General features: G+C 45.3%; 1 long non-coding RNA gene across 1 annotated transcript in view; it reads left to right on the forward strand.

The window, feature by feature from the left end:
- The first annotated feature begins 340 nt into the window (after nucleotides 1–340).
- The window catches only part of LOC143781835 (uncharacterized), a 79,278-nt gene continuing 63,240 nt past the window's right edge, over nucleotides 341–16,378 (forward strand). Inside the window, exons 1-2 of the long non-coding RNA XR_013216815.1 lie at nucleotides 341–465; nucleotides 1,844–1,935. This is a non-coding gene — a long non-coding RNA (uncharacterized LOC143781835). The remainder of the gene's footprint in view (nucleotides 466–1,843; nucleotides 1,936–16,378) is intronic.

The following is a 16,378-nucleotide window of genomic DNA, read 5'->3' on the forward strand; positions in this document are numbered from 1 at the left end:
GGGTATAAAGCTAAAGTTGAATAGCGTGTTCATGTATCCTAGCTACGGTCACATGATCTTATGATGTCACAGTGGGCGGTATTTATATCGCCGCTTGTGGGTGTCTCTTTTATTTCATCATTTTAGTGTTGTTCTAGCCATATTTTTGCGGTGCCTATTCTTAATAATGTATCTAATTATACTTATTTATGATTTCATCACGGCAACCTTTCCTATGCCAAGGCACTTCCGCTATTGCGCACCTTATACGACTCTTGATAGCATTGCTATGTATCTTGGTAACGGCCCCACGTGGGTTTGTGATGTCACAATAGGCGTCCCTACAGTGATTGCATACGGGCTTTGATTGGCTGTTTGGTATTTATATAGATTTCCCTTTCCCTCCTTATCACATACCCCCGGAAGAAGAATTCATTTTGAAACGCGCGTTGGGGATTCAGCAGGTCTCATGCAGCCTCCACTCTGGTAAATATGATAGGAGATTGTTTTGAGTAGCCACATATGGGGTCACCACTTTGGTTTCTTTTGCGGCCATTGTTTTCATTTGGCATTTCAGTTAGTTACTAGTGTAACACTTTATATGCTTGAGCCCTGTGTGCTTATGGTTGATACATGTGGCACACCTATAATAACAACATATTTTATGGTATTAAATCCATCTCCTTGAACAAATATTTTTTCCAGTGCCATTATAACAGTCATTAGATGTGTGTTAATATATTAGGCATTTAGTGGGGGTTTGCTCTAGCCCTGCTCATTATGATCGGAGGCATTTTTATATGTTGATTGGTGTTGTACCAATATTGGGTTTTTATTCATGTTGTATTAATAAAGGTTTCTAACATTTTTGAACTATACATTCTGGTGGTTTGTTTAATTTATTGACTGACCTCCGTGTGTTTCATGTTATCTTGAATGTGTTCACATTTATCATTTGGACTAATATGTATAAATATATGGGATGGGGCAGGGGGAGCTGTAAAAAAAGCAGAAAATTAATAATAAACATTATAATTATACTTACCTGTCCAGCAACGCGTTATCAGGTTCTGCTGTCTCCTGGCCGCATCTTCTTCCCGGGCCGCTCATTAACTGCCGGTAGTATTCACGAACACTGTCGGAAAAAGCCGAATACTGCCGAGTGCAGTGAATAACCGGAGGAAGGTAATGAGCGGCTCCGGAAGCCGATGCGGCCAAGAGACAGCAGGACGGGAGGACACGTCGCTGGACAGGTAAATATAATTATAATGTTTATTATTAATTTTCTGCTTTTTTTTACAGCCCGAACAGGACCCCAACTGTAACATGGGTTTCCCATGGAAACCAGTGTTCAGGACCATGTGACTTTACAGTTTGGGTTCGCCCATCCCTACTTATAACTCATGATATCAACAAAATATTAAGGCCTTGTGCACATGTTGAGTATTTGGTGAGTTTTTTACCTCAGTATCTGTAAGCCAAAACCAGAGGTGGGTGATAAATACAGAAGTGGTGACGTGTTTCTATTATACTTTTCTGCTGGTTGTTCCACTCCTGGTTTTGACTTACAAATACTGAGGTAAGAAACTCAGCAAACACTCAACGTGTGCACGAGGCCTTAATTAGGTTACTTGCAGTTTTTAATTGCATTTTGTACATGCATTTTTATCACATTTTTGGCGCTGTGGTTTTTGTTTCTTGTTGGTGTGTCATGTTTTAAATAAAGCTGCTTTTTTTTATTCTTCCTGGTGTTTGGCTTCCACAAAACTTTAGTGAGATAGGTGCAAATTACGGTACATGAATTTTTTTATGCATGTCTTCCACAGGAGCATGATAAAAATGTATGCGTGTTTTTTGCCTGTAGATATTCCACATCTATTGCAAATCTATGGGGAGAATCTGCACAGAAAACTCAGGAGAAAATGACATGCTACAGATTTGAATCATGTACGGCAGGTCAGTTTACGGTGCGTAAAAAAGAAGCACAGAGGGCAGGACATTTCTATAAACCCGATCCACTTTTCTGGAACTGTAAGGGTTCACACAGGGTGTTTTTGCTGCTTTATTTATGCTAATTTTCAGCTGCTTTTTACAGTACCAGCAAAGCCTATGAGATTTCTGAAATCTCATGCACACACATTGTTTTTTTTTGTGTGATCAGTATTTTGTCACTTCTTTCAGCGTTTTTGCTGCGTTTTTTCAGCCATTGACTTGAATGGGTGTTGAAAAAAACGCAGCAAAAACGCAGGTATCATTATTTGTTGCGTTTGTGCTGCTGAAAATTCAAGGACATTAGCATGGACAAAGAAAAAAATCGCGCCAAATACGCACCAAAAACGCACCTAAACCTGCATTTTTGACGCAGCTTCTTTCCTGCCAAGAAGATCATGTTTTGCCGCAGAAAAAAAGCAGCAAAAACACCGAGTGTGAACTTACCCTAAGATGCTGCGTTTTTTATGCAGAAAAAATATACTTCAAAAACGCACCTAAAGCTCACATGGAAACATAGCTTAATAGGTATAACTAGCCACTGCCAGCTAGCTCTATGCTGGGTGTATTATGTCACTTAGAATTTTAAGCACATAATTACAGTTTGTGGGTAAAGATGTTACCAAAATGTCTGTGACTGTCCCGGTTATCTGAATGGGGCATGCAAAAATCATGTTTGCTGCAGAAACAAACTAATTGTTGTGTATGGCAGTGATTTTCAGTCACAAAAATATATGCACTATATCTGCCATGTGAACCCTCCTAATATACTGCACAATTTAGCTTTATGTGACCACTTTATAGCGGTGTGAGCACTGTTTTGTTCTATGTAGACTTGATGGATACAGTATGAATGTATGGTGTGGCACTTTGTAGGTACAGCCGGTGCTACAGGATGTTGGGCACGTATGTTGGGCACTATTTTACCCCAGTTTGCACTGGACCCTGAAGATTTTGTACAGTAACACTATTTGCAATCTTTAATTCCTGTTTGGTCACATCACATTGGATGGCTACTGTTTTGCTCTCGTAGCCTATTTTTCCTACCCAGCAAATTGTTGCTGCTGATAAAATGGCTTTTCATTGGGTTTTGTTGGGAGATACTGCTGGGAATAGGCCATGATAAGTGGAAGGAGTAAAGTGAGAGGAAGAAACATCATGCCTAGGTTACAATAGAGAATGGAGAGATGATACTTGGGTTAAAGTAGAGGAAGGAAATATCATACTTGAGGTGCGGTAGAGGAAAAAGAGATGAAACCTGGAAACCTGGAGAAAAGGAGTTAATTGTACCTGGGGCATACAAAAGAAAAGAAAGATTATGTCTGAAGGGTGGGTGGGTTAGAGGTGATATCTTGGGAAAAATGATATATGGGAAGTCAATAAAAGAAGATATAACTAAGGAAGAGGCAAAGGTGATACCTAGGTAATGATAGGTAATTGAGTGAGTGAGATAATACCCGGGGAGGCTAAGTTATGGAATTCCTCTGGTAGGTTATTCTTGAATACTAAAGGAGGTTTAGAACTACAAACGGGTGGGTAGGTTATACCTTAGAAAAAGAGAAAAAGATAATACCTTGGTACCTGAAATTCAAAGAGATGAGTTCATATCTTGAAAAAGGGGACGTATGTGGAGGGTGAGGATATTTTAAGGTAGTGTGAGAAATGATACTAGCTGACGAAAAGAGTAAAGACAACTTAAAGGACAGAGACTTTTATTTGATTATACCAATCTGATGATGAACCTCAGTGGTGAGTTTTTAAAATCAAGTTGATGAACTTGAAACCTTGTGGGTGGAATTTCATAAATGCTGAGAAAGTAATTTTGGGGGTAACCTATAGAGCCCCCTATATCACTAAAGTGTTTGAGGGTTGGCTGCATAACCAGAAGGTGCGTGCTGCGCAGACTGGTACTATAGTGACTATAAGAGACTTTAAAGGGAACCTGAAAGCTGAAAAATGCTGCTTAAAATAATGGAAGCAATGGAGAATATCCTCGTAAAGCAAATAGATGAAGCTGCGACTCAAGGAGAAGTCATTATTATGGGGGACTTCAACTACCCTGAAATAGATTGGGGAACAGAAACCTGCAGTTCCAGCAAAGGTAATCGGTTTTTGACAACTATGAGAGACAATTACCTTTCACAACTGGTTCAGGACCCAACAAGGAGGGGGGCACTGCTAGACCTAATATTAACCAACAGGCCAGATCGCATATCAAATATAAGGGTTGGGGGTCACTTGGGGAATAGTGGTCACAAAATAATAAGTTTTCATGTCTCCTTTAATAAGATGTGTAATAGAGGGGTTACAAGGACACTAAACTTCAGGAGGGCAAATTTCCAACAGATGAGAGAGGATCTTGGTGCAATTAACTGGGACGATATCCTGAGACATAAAAATACACAAAGAAAATGGGAGACGTTTATTAGCATCCTGGATAGGACCTGTGCACAGTATATACCGTATGGGAATAAACATACTAGAAATAGGAGGAAACCAATATGGCTAAATAGAGCTGTAAGGGGACGCAATAAGTGACAAAAAGAAAGCATTTAGAGAATTAAAGGAAGTAGGTAGTGATGAGGTATAGTGTTGAGCGATACCATCCGATACTTGAAAGTATCGGTATCGGAAAGTATCGGCCGATACCGGCAAAGTATCGGATCTAATCCGATACCGATACCCGATACCAATACAAGTCAATGGGACACCAAGTATCGGACGGTATCCTGTATGGTTCCCAGGGTCTGAAGGAGAGGAAACTCTCCTTCAGGCCCTGGGATCCATATCAATGTGTAAAAGAAAGAATTAAAATAAAAAATAGGGATATACTCACCCTCCGACGCAGCCTGGACTTTACCGCCGTAACCGGGAGCCGTTGTACCTAAGAATGCGCGCTTGAAGGGCCTTAGATGAGGTCACAGCGCTCTGATTGGTCCGTAGCGGTCGCGTGACCGCTACGCGACCAATCACAAAGCAGTGACGTCACCTAAGGTCTTTCGAGCGCTTGAAAGACCTTAGGTGACGTCACTGCTTTGTGATTGGTCCGTAGCGGTCACGCGACCGCTACGGACCAATCAGAGCGCCGTGACGTCATCTAAGGCCCTTCAAGCGCGCATTTTTAGGTACAAAGGCTCCCGGTTACGGCGGTAAAGTCCAGGCTGCGTCGGAGAGGTGAGTATATCCCTATTTTTCATTTTAATTCTTTCTTTTACACATTGATATTAATCCCGATACCGATTCCCGATACCACAAAAGTATCGGATCTCGGTATCGGAATTCCGATACCCGCAAGTATCGGCCGATACCCGATACTTGCGGTATCGGAATGCTCAACACTAATGAGGCATTAAATAAATACAGAAAATTAAATACATTCTGTAAAAAGCAAATCAAGGCAGCAAAAATTGAGACAGAGAGACTCATTGCCAGAGAGAGCAAAAATAATCCCAAAATATTCTTTAACTACATAAATAGTAAGAAACTAAAAAATGGTAGTGTTGGCCCCCTTAAAAATAGTCTGGGTGAAATGATGGATGAGGAAAAAGCCAATATGCTAAATGACTTTTTTTCCTCAGTATTTACAAAACAAAATCCCATGGCAGACAATATGATCAGTAATAACAAAAATTCCCCATTAAATGTCACCTGCTTAACCCAGCAGGAAGTACGGCGGCGTCTAAAAATCACTAAAATTGACAAATCTCCAGGCCCGGATGGGATACACCCCCGAGTACTGCAGGAACTAAGTACAGTCATTGATAGACCATTATTTTTAATCTTTAAAGAGTCCATAATAACAGGGTCTGTACCACAGGACTGGCGTATAGCAAATTTGGTGCCAATATTCAAAAAGGGGACAAAAACTGAACTCGTAAATTATAGGCCAGTAAGCTTAACCACTACTGTGGGAAAAATCCTGGAGGGCATTCTAAGGGATGCTATACTGGAGTATCTGAAGAGGAATAACCTCATGACCCAGTATCAGCACGGGTTTACTAGGGACCGTTCATGTCAGACTAATTTGATCAGCTTCTATGAAGAGGTAAGTTCCGGACTGGACCAAGGAAACCCAGTGGACATAGTGTATATGGGCTTTTCAAAAGCTTTTGATATGGTGCCACACAAAAGGTTGATACATAAAATGAGAATAATGGGGATAGGGGAAAATTTGTGTAAGTGGGTTAAGAGCTGGCTCAGAGATAGAAAACAAAGGGTGGTTATTCATGGAGCACACCCGGACTGGGTCGTGGTTAGCAGTGGGGTACCACAGGGGTCAGTATTGGGCCCTCTTCTTTTTAACATATTTATTAATGACCTTGTAGGGGGCTTACAGAGCAGAATTTCAATATTTGCAGATGACACTAAACTCTGCAGGGTAATCAATACAGAGGAGGACAATTTTATATTACAGGATGATTTATGTAAGCTAGAAGCTTGGGCTGATAAATGGCAAATGAGCTTTAATGGGGATAAATGTAAGGTCATGCATTTGGGTAAAAGTAATAAGATGAATAACTATGTGCTTAATTCTAAAACTCTGGGCAAAACCGTCAATTAAAAAGACCTTGGTGTATGGGTGGATGACAAACTCATATTCAGTGGCCAGTGTCAGGCAGCTGCTACAAAAGCAAATAAAATAATGGGATGCATTAAAAGAGGCAAAGATGCTCATGAGGAGAACATAATTTTACCTCTATACAAGTCACTAGTTCGACCACACTTAGAATACTGTGCACAGTTCTGGTCTCCGGTGTATAAGAAAGACATAGCTGAACTAGAGCGGGTGCAGAGAAGAGCGACCAAGGTTATTAGAGGACTGGGGGGTCTGCAATACCAAGATAGATTATTACACTTGGGGCTATTTAGTTTGGAAAAACGAAGACTAAGGGGTGATCTTATTTTAATGTATAAATATATGAGGGGACAGTACAAAAGCCTTTCTGATGATCTTTTTAATCATAGACCTGAGACAGGGACAAGGGGGCATCCTCTACATCTGGAGGAAAGAAGGTTTAAGCATAATAACAGACGCAGATTCTTTACTGTAAGAGCAGTGAGACTATGGAACTCTCTGCCGTATGATGTTGTAATGAGTGATTCATTACTTAAATTTAAGAGGGGACTGGATACCTTTCTGGAAAAGTATAATGTTACAGGGTATATATATTAGTTTCCTTGATAAGGCGTTGATCCAGGGAACTAGTCTGATTGCCGTATGTGGAGTCGGGAAGGAATTTTTTTTCCCCAGTGTGGAGCTTACTCTTTGCCACATGGGTTTTGTTTTTGCTTTCCTCTGGATCAACATGTTAGGGCATGTTAGGTTAGGCTATGGGTTGAACTAGATGGACTTAAAGTCTTCCTTCAACCTTAATAACTATGTTACTATGTAAATCATGGTTCTCTTTAACTACCCAGGTATTGACTGGCATCATAGTTCTGCTTCATCTGAAAAGGGGAGAAAATTCCTCAGCTTGTTCTAGGATAATCTTATTGTCCAAATCATCAGATACCCAACAACAGGCAATGCTATGTTGGACCTGCTCATTTGTAACAATGCAGAGCTTGTTTGAAATGTCACTGCTTGCGAAAACCTTGGTACAAGTAACCACAATATAATTTCATTTTACTTATAGCATAAAAACAAGGCAAAAACACATCCTATTTTGCAGAATATAAGATGTACCCCAAGTTTTGGGAGGAAAATAGGAAATATTTTTTTTTTAACTAAAATAAAATGGTGGTGCATTTTATAGTCCCATTTACGGTAGCTTAGCGGGGAGCCAGCGGCGGTGGAGCAGGGTCACAGGAGGCAGGGTCGCTGCTTCATGAGGCTGGCGGCAGTAGGAGCGGGACGATGCTGCAGTGCCCTGGGCTAGGGTGAGGGGATGTCCCGGCACTGTGAGGCTGTGGTCTCTGGGCTCTCCTATGATATGTGCTGAGCCACTGGCGTAGCTAGAGCTTTTGCCGCCCGGGGCTGTTTCCGAGTTTGGCGCCCCCCCCATTGCTGTCACTCAACGCCAGGCACCGCCCCCTCAGCACTGTTTACCCATGAAATCCGGTGCCTGCGCTGTGTATCGCTGTTTGGTGCAGGCGCAGAGAGCTCTGGCTGTCTGACGTCACAGCCAGGCTTGCAGACTGCGCCTGTGCGGCCACCCACCTTGGTAATCCCAGCCCCGCAGTGTGTTATGCATTATGCAGAGTGCGGGGCTGGGATTCACAAGCAGGGCGGCCGCACAGGGGCAGTGTCCAGCATTGTCCCAGTGTGTCCAGCATTCTGCCCCAGTGTCCAGCAATCTGCCCCAGTGTCCAGCATTACCCCCAGTGTCCAGCATTGCCCCCAGTGTGTCCAGCAATCTGCCCCAGTGTCCAGCATTGCCCCCAGTGTGTCCAGCATTGCCCCCAGTGTGTCCAGCATTGCCCCCAGTGCGTCCAGCAATCTGCCCCCAGTGCGTCCAGCAATCTGCCCCCAGTGCGTCCAGCAATCTGCCCCCAGTGCGTCCAGCAATCTGCCCCCAGTGCGTCCAGCAATCTGCCCCCAGTGCGTCCAGCAATCTGCCCCTAGTGCGTCTCCAGCATATTGCCCCCAGTCTGTCTCCAGCATATTGCCCCCAGTCTGTCTCCAGCATATTGCCCCCAGTCTGTCTCCAGCATATTGCCCCCAGTCTGTCTCCAGCATATTGCCCCCAGTCTGTCTCCAGCATATTGCCCCCAGTCTGTCTCCAGCATATTGCCCCCAGTGTGTCTCCAGCATATTACCCCCAGTGTGTCTCCAGCATATTGCCCCCAGTCTGTCTCCAGCATATTGCCCCCAGTCTGTCTCCAGCATATTACCCACAGTCTGTCTCCAGCATATTACCCACAGTCTGTCTGAGTCCGACATAAAAAAAAAGAAAAAAAAGTAAAATCCTCACCTCTCCCGTTCCCAGCGCAGGTCCCGTGCACTCAGCGTCTCTCCGGCTCTGCAACGCTCAGGACAGAGAGGCTGAGCGCGCAGTGATGACGTCATCACACCCTCTGCCCTGAGACGTCGCAGAGTCAGAGGGCGCTGCAGACGCTGCAGCTGCCGCAGGAACCAGGAGAGGTGAGTATTAAAGGGGGGCCCAATGCCAGCGCTGGCATCGGGGGCAGGGGCCTGGTCGTGGCGGCGGTCGGCGCCGCCCGAAGATTTAAAGGGCCCGCGTCTCCCTTTTTTTTTTTTTTTTCTTCCTCCTCCTCCTCTCTGGGTCGGAGCCGCCCCCGGCATTGTGCCGCCAGGGGCGGCCCGCCCCCCCCCGCACCCCCCTTCCTACGCCACTGTGCTGAACGGAGTCCCCATTCCATTGATTTCACTGCAGCGGGCTTTGGGAAAATGGCCACCGGAGGCTGAAGAAGCAATCCTGCCTCCTGTAACCTCACTGTACTGCTGCTAACCTCTCCCCTGTAAACTACCTTCAGATTGTAAGACGCACCTTCATTTTCCTCCCAAATTTTCGGGAAAAAAAGTGCATCTTATAATCCGAAAAATACGATCATTTTAAAAAATGCCTATTTCCCCAGGTTGAAGGCTGCAGTTCAAGACATTAACTGAGAGCAGCTACTGTTAGATAGTGCTAGTTGACAAATGACAAACTGATCAATTGGTCAATCACACTGCAAAATATATTCCTATAGGTAACAAGTATAGATGACAAAAATTAAACTTCATATAGTTAACACCTATGATTAAGAAAATTGTTAATGACATAAAGGACATTTAGAATATTTAAATCTGAATGGTCAGCTGTTGCATTTTATTGAAAATTAATAAAATCATAATAAAAAAAGTAACAAAAAAATAATCAGCTAAAGTAGATAATGAATGGCAGGTGGCCAATGAAAGCAAGAAAAATCTCAAGAAATTCTTTAAAGGGAACCTATATGCTGATACATGCTTCCCAATTCACGGGCAGCATGGTTCCGGCATTGGCGGTATGAACTTAAGAGGAAAATATACTTTGAAAAAATTGCCGAGGGGCAAGCTATGCTGAAGACTTGTCAGAAAGGACTGGTCTCCAGAGGTTTCTCTTAGCTTCACTGCCCTGGATTGACAGGTATGTAGGTGCTAGAGTAAAATATTGAAAGAGTTGGGATTCTAGAAAGAATATGGCAGCTGAAGACAGGAGGTTTCAAAAGTAGCTCTTCATAAGTGGATATTGATGACTCAGATTCATGGGTGAATTCAGATGTGTCTAAATTTCTAGTTGGGCATTGGTATAGGTCTGGAGGAAATAAACAGGAGTATTAATAAACTTGCTCAGTCTCAGTCTAGACATTACTTTGGCAGTGAAAAATGGAGGAAAAGTCCAAGGAAATCTTAAGGGTGATGGCCATTTTTTTTTGCTAGTGCAACCTTCCTCACAAGCTCATCGTAACTTTTGTCCACAAAATTTCTGCTAATTGAGAAGCATGTAATTAGACATATCCTTTTGCCTCCTCTAATAAAAAAAGAAGTGTTCATTTGTGAGCTGCTTTACAATTGAAGCAGGCTGATAGACAGGTCAGGTCCCATGCACCTCGATCAGCTGTCATGTTATGTATGGAAGTGATGCTTAAGGATGAGCGCACCCAAACTGTAAAGTTCGGGGTTCGTACCAGACACCTAGTGTCCGGTACTCCATCCTGAACACAAACTTTTAGCTGAAGTCCAGTTTACTGTTTTGGGTTAGGATGCCTAATAAAGTTTGTTGAAAGGCTGCAGCGCAGCCAATCAATAAGCTTTTAGGCTGTGGGCACTTCTGGAGCCATCACAGCTGGCACATCATGTGACCCAGCCTGTATTAATGCTGGATCATGTGTGCCACCATTCTACTCTGCTTAGCATAGGGATAGGACACAACAGGAGTGAAGGACCGTGTTAGGGTCTGTGTGTGCACACTGCCAAAAAGCCTATGTATGTATTCTGCACATCCGCCTGTAGGAGTACTGTGTCAAAAAGCGTCTGTGTGTACTTTGCACCCCCCGCCTGTGGGAGTACTGTGCAAAAAAGCCTCTGTGTGTACTCTGCACCCCTGCTTGTGGGAGTACTATGCCTTTAAGCCTCTGCATACTCTGCACCACCGCCTGTGAGAGTATTTGTACGAGTTGTGGACCTAAAAATTAATTATACTCTACAGCCATGTGAGGGGGAGTAGTGTGCCTAAAAACCACTTAAAAAAATGAGTAGACCGCCAATGAGAGGACGAGGGTGTGTCCATGGTGGTGCTGGTATAGCTGCTGCAGATGGTGGTGGTGGACCTGCTGCAGAGAGAGGCCTTGGTCATTCGGTTCCTGCTACGTGCCCAAAATACAACATGTTCTTCTGGTGCATGCAGGCGACAGGACGTTATGTGTCATTTCGTAGTGCCACATACTGTCATACGAATGGTGTGGCCAGAACATATTAAGGAGGTGTTAGATCGGATAGTTGAGAGTGCCTCCAGTATCTTCCAGGTTGCCTCTTCCTATTACTCCGCTTCCTCCACTGCCTCCTCATCCAGTCACAGTAAGACCTGCACCGCCAGCTTTAGCACAGCCAGAGGAAACAACAACAGGCTGTCCTGAAACTCATCTGTTTGGGGGACAAATCCCACACTGCACAGGAGCTGTGGACGGGAATCAAATCGCAGACAAATGAATGGTTGGTGCCGGTGAACCTCAAGCCCTGGCCTGTGGTGTGTGATAATGGGAGAAATCTGGTAGCAGCTCTGGGCCTATCCTGATTGACGCACATTCCTTGCCTGGCACATGTGCTGAATTTGGAGGTGCAGAGCTTCCTTAACCCCTTCATGACCTGGGGTATTTTTGTTTTTTCGTTTTCATTTTTCGCCCCCCCTCCTTCCCAGAGCCATAACGTTTTTATTTTTCTGTCAATATGGCCATATGAGAGCTTATATTTTTGTGGGACAAGCTGTACTTTTGAACGGCATCATTGGTTTTAGCATCTCATGTACTAGAAAACAGGAAAAAAATTCCAAGTGCGGTGAAATTGCAAAAAAAGTGCAATCCCATACTGATTTTTTGTTTGGCTTTTTTGCTAGGTTCACTAAATGACCTAAAACTGACCTGCCATTATGATTCTCCAGGTTATCACGAGTTCATAGACACCAAACATGTCTAGGTTATTTTTTATCTAACTGGTGAAACAAATTCCAAACTTTGCTAAAAAAAAAAAAAAAATTGCGCTATTTTCCGATACCCGTAGCATCTCCATTTTTTGTGATCTGGGGTCCGGTGAGGGCTTATATTTTGTGCGCCGAGCTGACGTTTTTAAATATACTATTTTGGTGCAAATAAGTTCTTTTGATCACCCGTTATTGCATTTTAATGCAATGTCGTGGCACCAAAAAAAGGTAATTCTGGCATTTCAAATTTTTTTCTCACTACGCCGTTTAGCGATCAGATTAATTTTTTTTTTATTAATAGATCGGGCAATTCTGAACATGGTAATACCAAATATGTGTATATTTGATTTTTTTTTATCGTTATATTTTGAATGGGGCGAAAGGGGGGTGATTTAAACTTTTATATTTTTTTTAATCTTTTTCATATTTTTTAAACTTGTCTTTACTTTTGCCATGTTTCAATAGCCTCCATAGGAGGCTAGAAGCTGGCACAACTCGATTGGCTCTGCTACTTAGGAGCAAAGCTCAGATCGCTCCTATGTAGTAGAATTGTTGCATTGCTATGAGCGCCAACCACAGGGTGGCGCTCATGCAGCGCCCCAGAGTCCTGGTCGTTGCAGTACTGTGGCTCCGCCACTAAGGGGAGCTATGGTACGTCTGATGGCACTGAAGGAGTTCATCTGACCAGGTATCACATACACCAATACATTTCACAGTCGGGCCTCCAGGGGGAGCTAAGGGTGCTATTTATTAGGCCACTCCTCACCACAGTGGGTAAACTGGGGGTCAGGCAGGAAGTTAGGAGAGAAAGCTGACTGGGTTGGAACCAGGCAACACCTTGTGGCAGAGGGTGTTGTGGGGGAAGATTCGGTAGGGTCCCTGTCAGGTTTGGGACCCTGACAGAGGCCTGGCTACAAGAAAGAACGTCACGGGACCGTGCCTGCTCAGCATAGCGGCGGTGCCCAAAGAAAGGACTAGAAGCGAGATATATTGTGCTGAGTGAGAAACGAGATCAAAGCAAGAGGAGAAATACCAGTAGGAGTCGTGCTGTAAGACCGAGGCAACATCCTACTGAGGCGCACAACCGGCGGCCGGAACGCCGAGGAAGTATTTACATATCTAGCTCCAAGCAATACTTCAAACCACGGCAGGACAGTCAGTCTCAGGCGGGCTGTCTCACATACATCACCTATGAAGACATGGGGGGCGCACTAGGAGAGGGGCGACTCTAGGGTCCCGGAAGAGCTCCGAGCCTACTCGTCATACGGGTGCCGTCCTAACCAGAACATCAGGGAGGGACGGAGGAGAAGAACATCATCCGAACGAGTTGTGAGGGAACATCAGAAACAGACACAACAGTTGTGGGGTACTATCCCGTAAGCACAGCAGGGGAGGACCACAACACATAGCGCTAGCAGAAAGGCACAGATTTCCACCTGCAAAGAGAACTCTGGAGGTGCCATTGGGCCGGCCGGACTTGCGTAGCCTGGTGAACTGTATTCTGGACTGAGGACCCAGAGATCTTCAGTAAAGAGGTAAAGAGACTGCAACCTGGTGTCTTCGTTATTTACTGCGACCAGCACTTCATCGCACCATACCACCACATTTCATTGTACGCCCCCTCAGCAGGGTCACGGACCGGGTCTAGCCACCGTGACAACCCCAGAGCAGAGACCCAGAGGCCCGGTACCGGGTACCCCTCGGCCCTGCGGCAGTGGGGGGGGGGGGCGCTACAACTTGGCGTCACGAACAGGATCTACTTAAGCCTGAAGAATCAGGTCATGTGTGCCTTGGAACTGTGAGTTATCGTGCTTGGACTGTGCTTTATTACAAAGACTGTGTGTTGCCACTTGCCGCCAGAAGTTCCCGCCAAAACCGCCGCCATTACAGCGCTAAGGAGAGCGCAGGAGAAGAAGAAGGGCGTGGAGTGGGCGTAGACAAGCTGGAGAGCGCGAAAGACAATGGCCGCCCAGTCTAAGTATTACTGTGCTGTCAGGACGTGTCCGTCAGCAGCCGAGATCCGCCTCCTGATCCTCAATGGGGGGCGGAGACAACGAAAGCGAAACCGCCCACGAAGGAGAGAACGGGAAAAGGACCAGGAAGAAGAAGTGAGCGACATGGAGGACGCCATGGCGAGCCGCCTGGAGCCGGAGCGTGGGGTCGGAGCAGAGGACTCCCCCAGCCACCCAGAGGGGCACCGCAACCAGGCCTCCACCGCTGATGCTGAATTCCTGCAGGCCGGAGTGGACGAGCTCAGCGACCGACCCCGGCAGACGCAGCTGAGCATTGGGGCCGGGTGGAAGAAGGCCATCATCAGGAGCCTCACCAGACATCTGTCGGCAGCCTCATCTGGTCCGGAGCAGGAAAGAAGTCCCAGCGCTCCGAAGCTGGAAAGCAAGGCCCTGCCGGAAAGCGGTATGCTGCATGCAGAGATCACAACGCCGCAGCACAAGGCCCCGCAACCAGCGTTCCAGACCCCAGCGGAGACGGAGCAGACCGGCATCGGAGGGACCGCATCTGAAGCAGGTATGAAAGACGACCCTGCCCCGATGACCGACACCACTCCAGTGACTGCTAGTGCCACAGCTGCTGACTCCGTTCCAGTGACTGATCTTGCAGCAGCCGCTACCTCTGCTGCAGCAAATGCCCATACTCAAGCTGCGCAGACCTCCATCGCTGCGCACGATTTAACCGTACATGAAAGACGGATTAACGGCGTTTGTCCAGCACTGGGTGTAACCCTGGACCTCACCTTTCCCAGGCCAGGAAGGGTTAAGTGCCAGGTGCAGCCCTGGAAGCCGTCCAACTAAACCTCGGAAACCTGAACGTGTAAATAGTTAACTGTTTGTTTCCCTGCTGTTTTGCTGCTAAAACCCGTCTAGGGTTACTCTTAAAGGGATCCCTTTGTTGACCCGGGATCCCTATTGCTTTTTGTTTGTTTTCTACGTTTTGCACAAGTTATCAAAGAACTGCTGGAATCATGAACAATGCATGATACAAACTGCTTGTAAATAGTTTGCACCTTCTTAAAGGTGCTCCCTACTGGTTTTACTTAAAGAAGGACTCTTTGCGAAGATACCGCACCGGAGCCTTTGCTGAGTACGGACTGGTAGCTTGAGAGAATGTGCTACCTCATAGAGACTTGATCCCCTCTTAAAGGGGATGTTCACGTATTGCGCTGATGAACCGTATTGCCTTAAGACAGTTGGGTGGCAATAATGTCTTAAAAAGAGAAAGTAATAATGCTGATATGTAAGAGTTAAATGTAACTAACTAGTTAATTGTAAGAAAGGTTCAATAATGTTGATAGAAGGATGAGGACAGGAAGTAAACCCGTAGGGGTTAGTGGTGAGTCCTCTTAGGAGGCATATAGAGATGGCTTAGTGACCTCAAACTGAAAGAAAAACATGTTCTATACTGTGTATAGTAGTGGGAGGACAGTAGGCCCAGGCTGAAAGGGGCGGTCCTGTAAAGAAAGGAGAGGCAGTAGGTCTGGAGCATCTAGGACAGGCGGTCCTGCAGATTTAAAGAAGCAGTATGAAGTTAATTGCCTTATAATGTGTTATAAGAAGGTCTTTAGTGGATTTAGAGTGTACATCCTTAAAGGCAATGTTAAATTATTGTTCAACAATTTTGCACTTAGTAGAATACCCGGTTGGGTAAAAGAAAGTTAGTTATAGCATGTTGCTATGATATTTAACCATGTTTGGTAACGTTCAAGTGTCCTCACCTCCCATAAAGGGAAGCCTGTTTAAATATGCTTACTGTTATTGCACTCACAAAAATTGTATGTCTTTTTGCTAACCTGTATTGTTGTTTTCTTCCCAGTCCCGGAGTACTGGATTTAACCGGGGGGGAGTGCAGCGCCCCAGAGTCCTGGTCATTGCAGTACTGTGGCTCCGCCACTAAGGGGAGCTATGGTACGTCTGATGGCACTGAAGGAGTTCATCTGACCAGGTATCACATACACCAATACATTTCACAGTCGGGCCTCCAGGGGGAGCTAAGGGTGCTATTTATTAGGCCACTCCTCACCACAGTGGGTAAACTGGGGGTCAGGCAGGAAGTTAGGAGAGAAAGCTGACTGGGTTGGAACCAGGCAACACCTTGTGGCAGAGGGTGTTGTGGGGGAAGATTCGGTAGGGTCCCTGTCAGGTTTGGGACCCTGACAGAGGCCTGGCTACAAGAAAGAACGTCACGGGACCGTGCCTGCTCAGCATAGCGGCGGTGCCCAAAGAAAGGACTAGAAGCGAGATATATTGTGCTGAGTGAGAAACGAGATCAAAGCA

The sequence above is a fragment of the Ranitomeya variabilis genome, chromosome 6 (assembly GCF_051348905.1).
Source record: "Ranitomeya variabilis isolate aRanVar5 chromosome 6, aRanVar5.hap1, whole genome shotgun sequence".
Classification (NCBI taxonomy): domain Eukaryota; kingdom Metazoa; phylum Chordata; class Amphibia; order Anura; family Dendrobatidae; genus Ranitomeya; species Ranitomeya variabilis.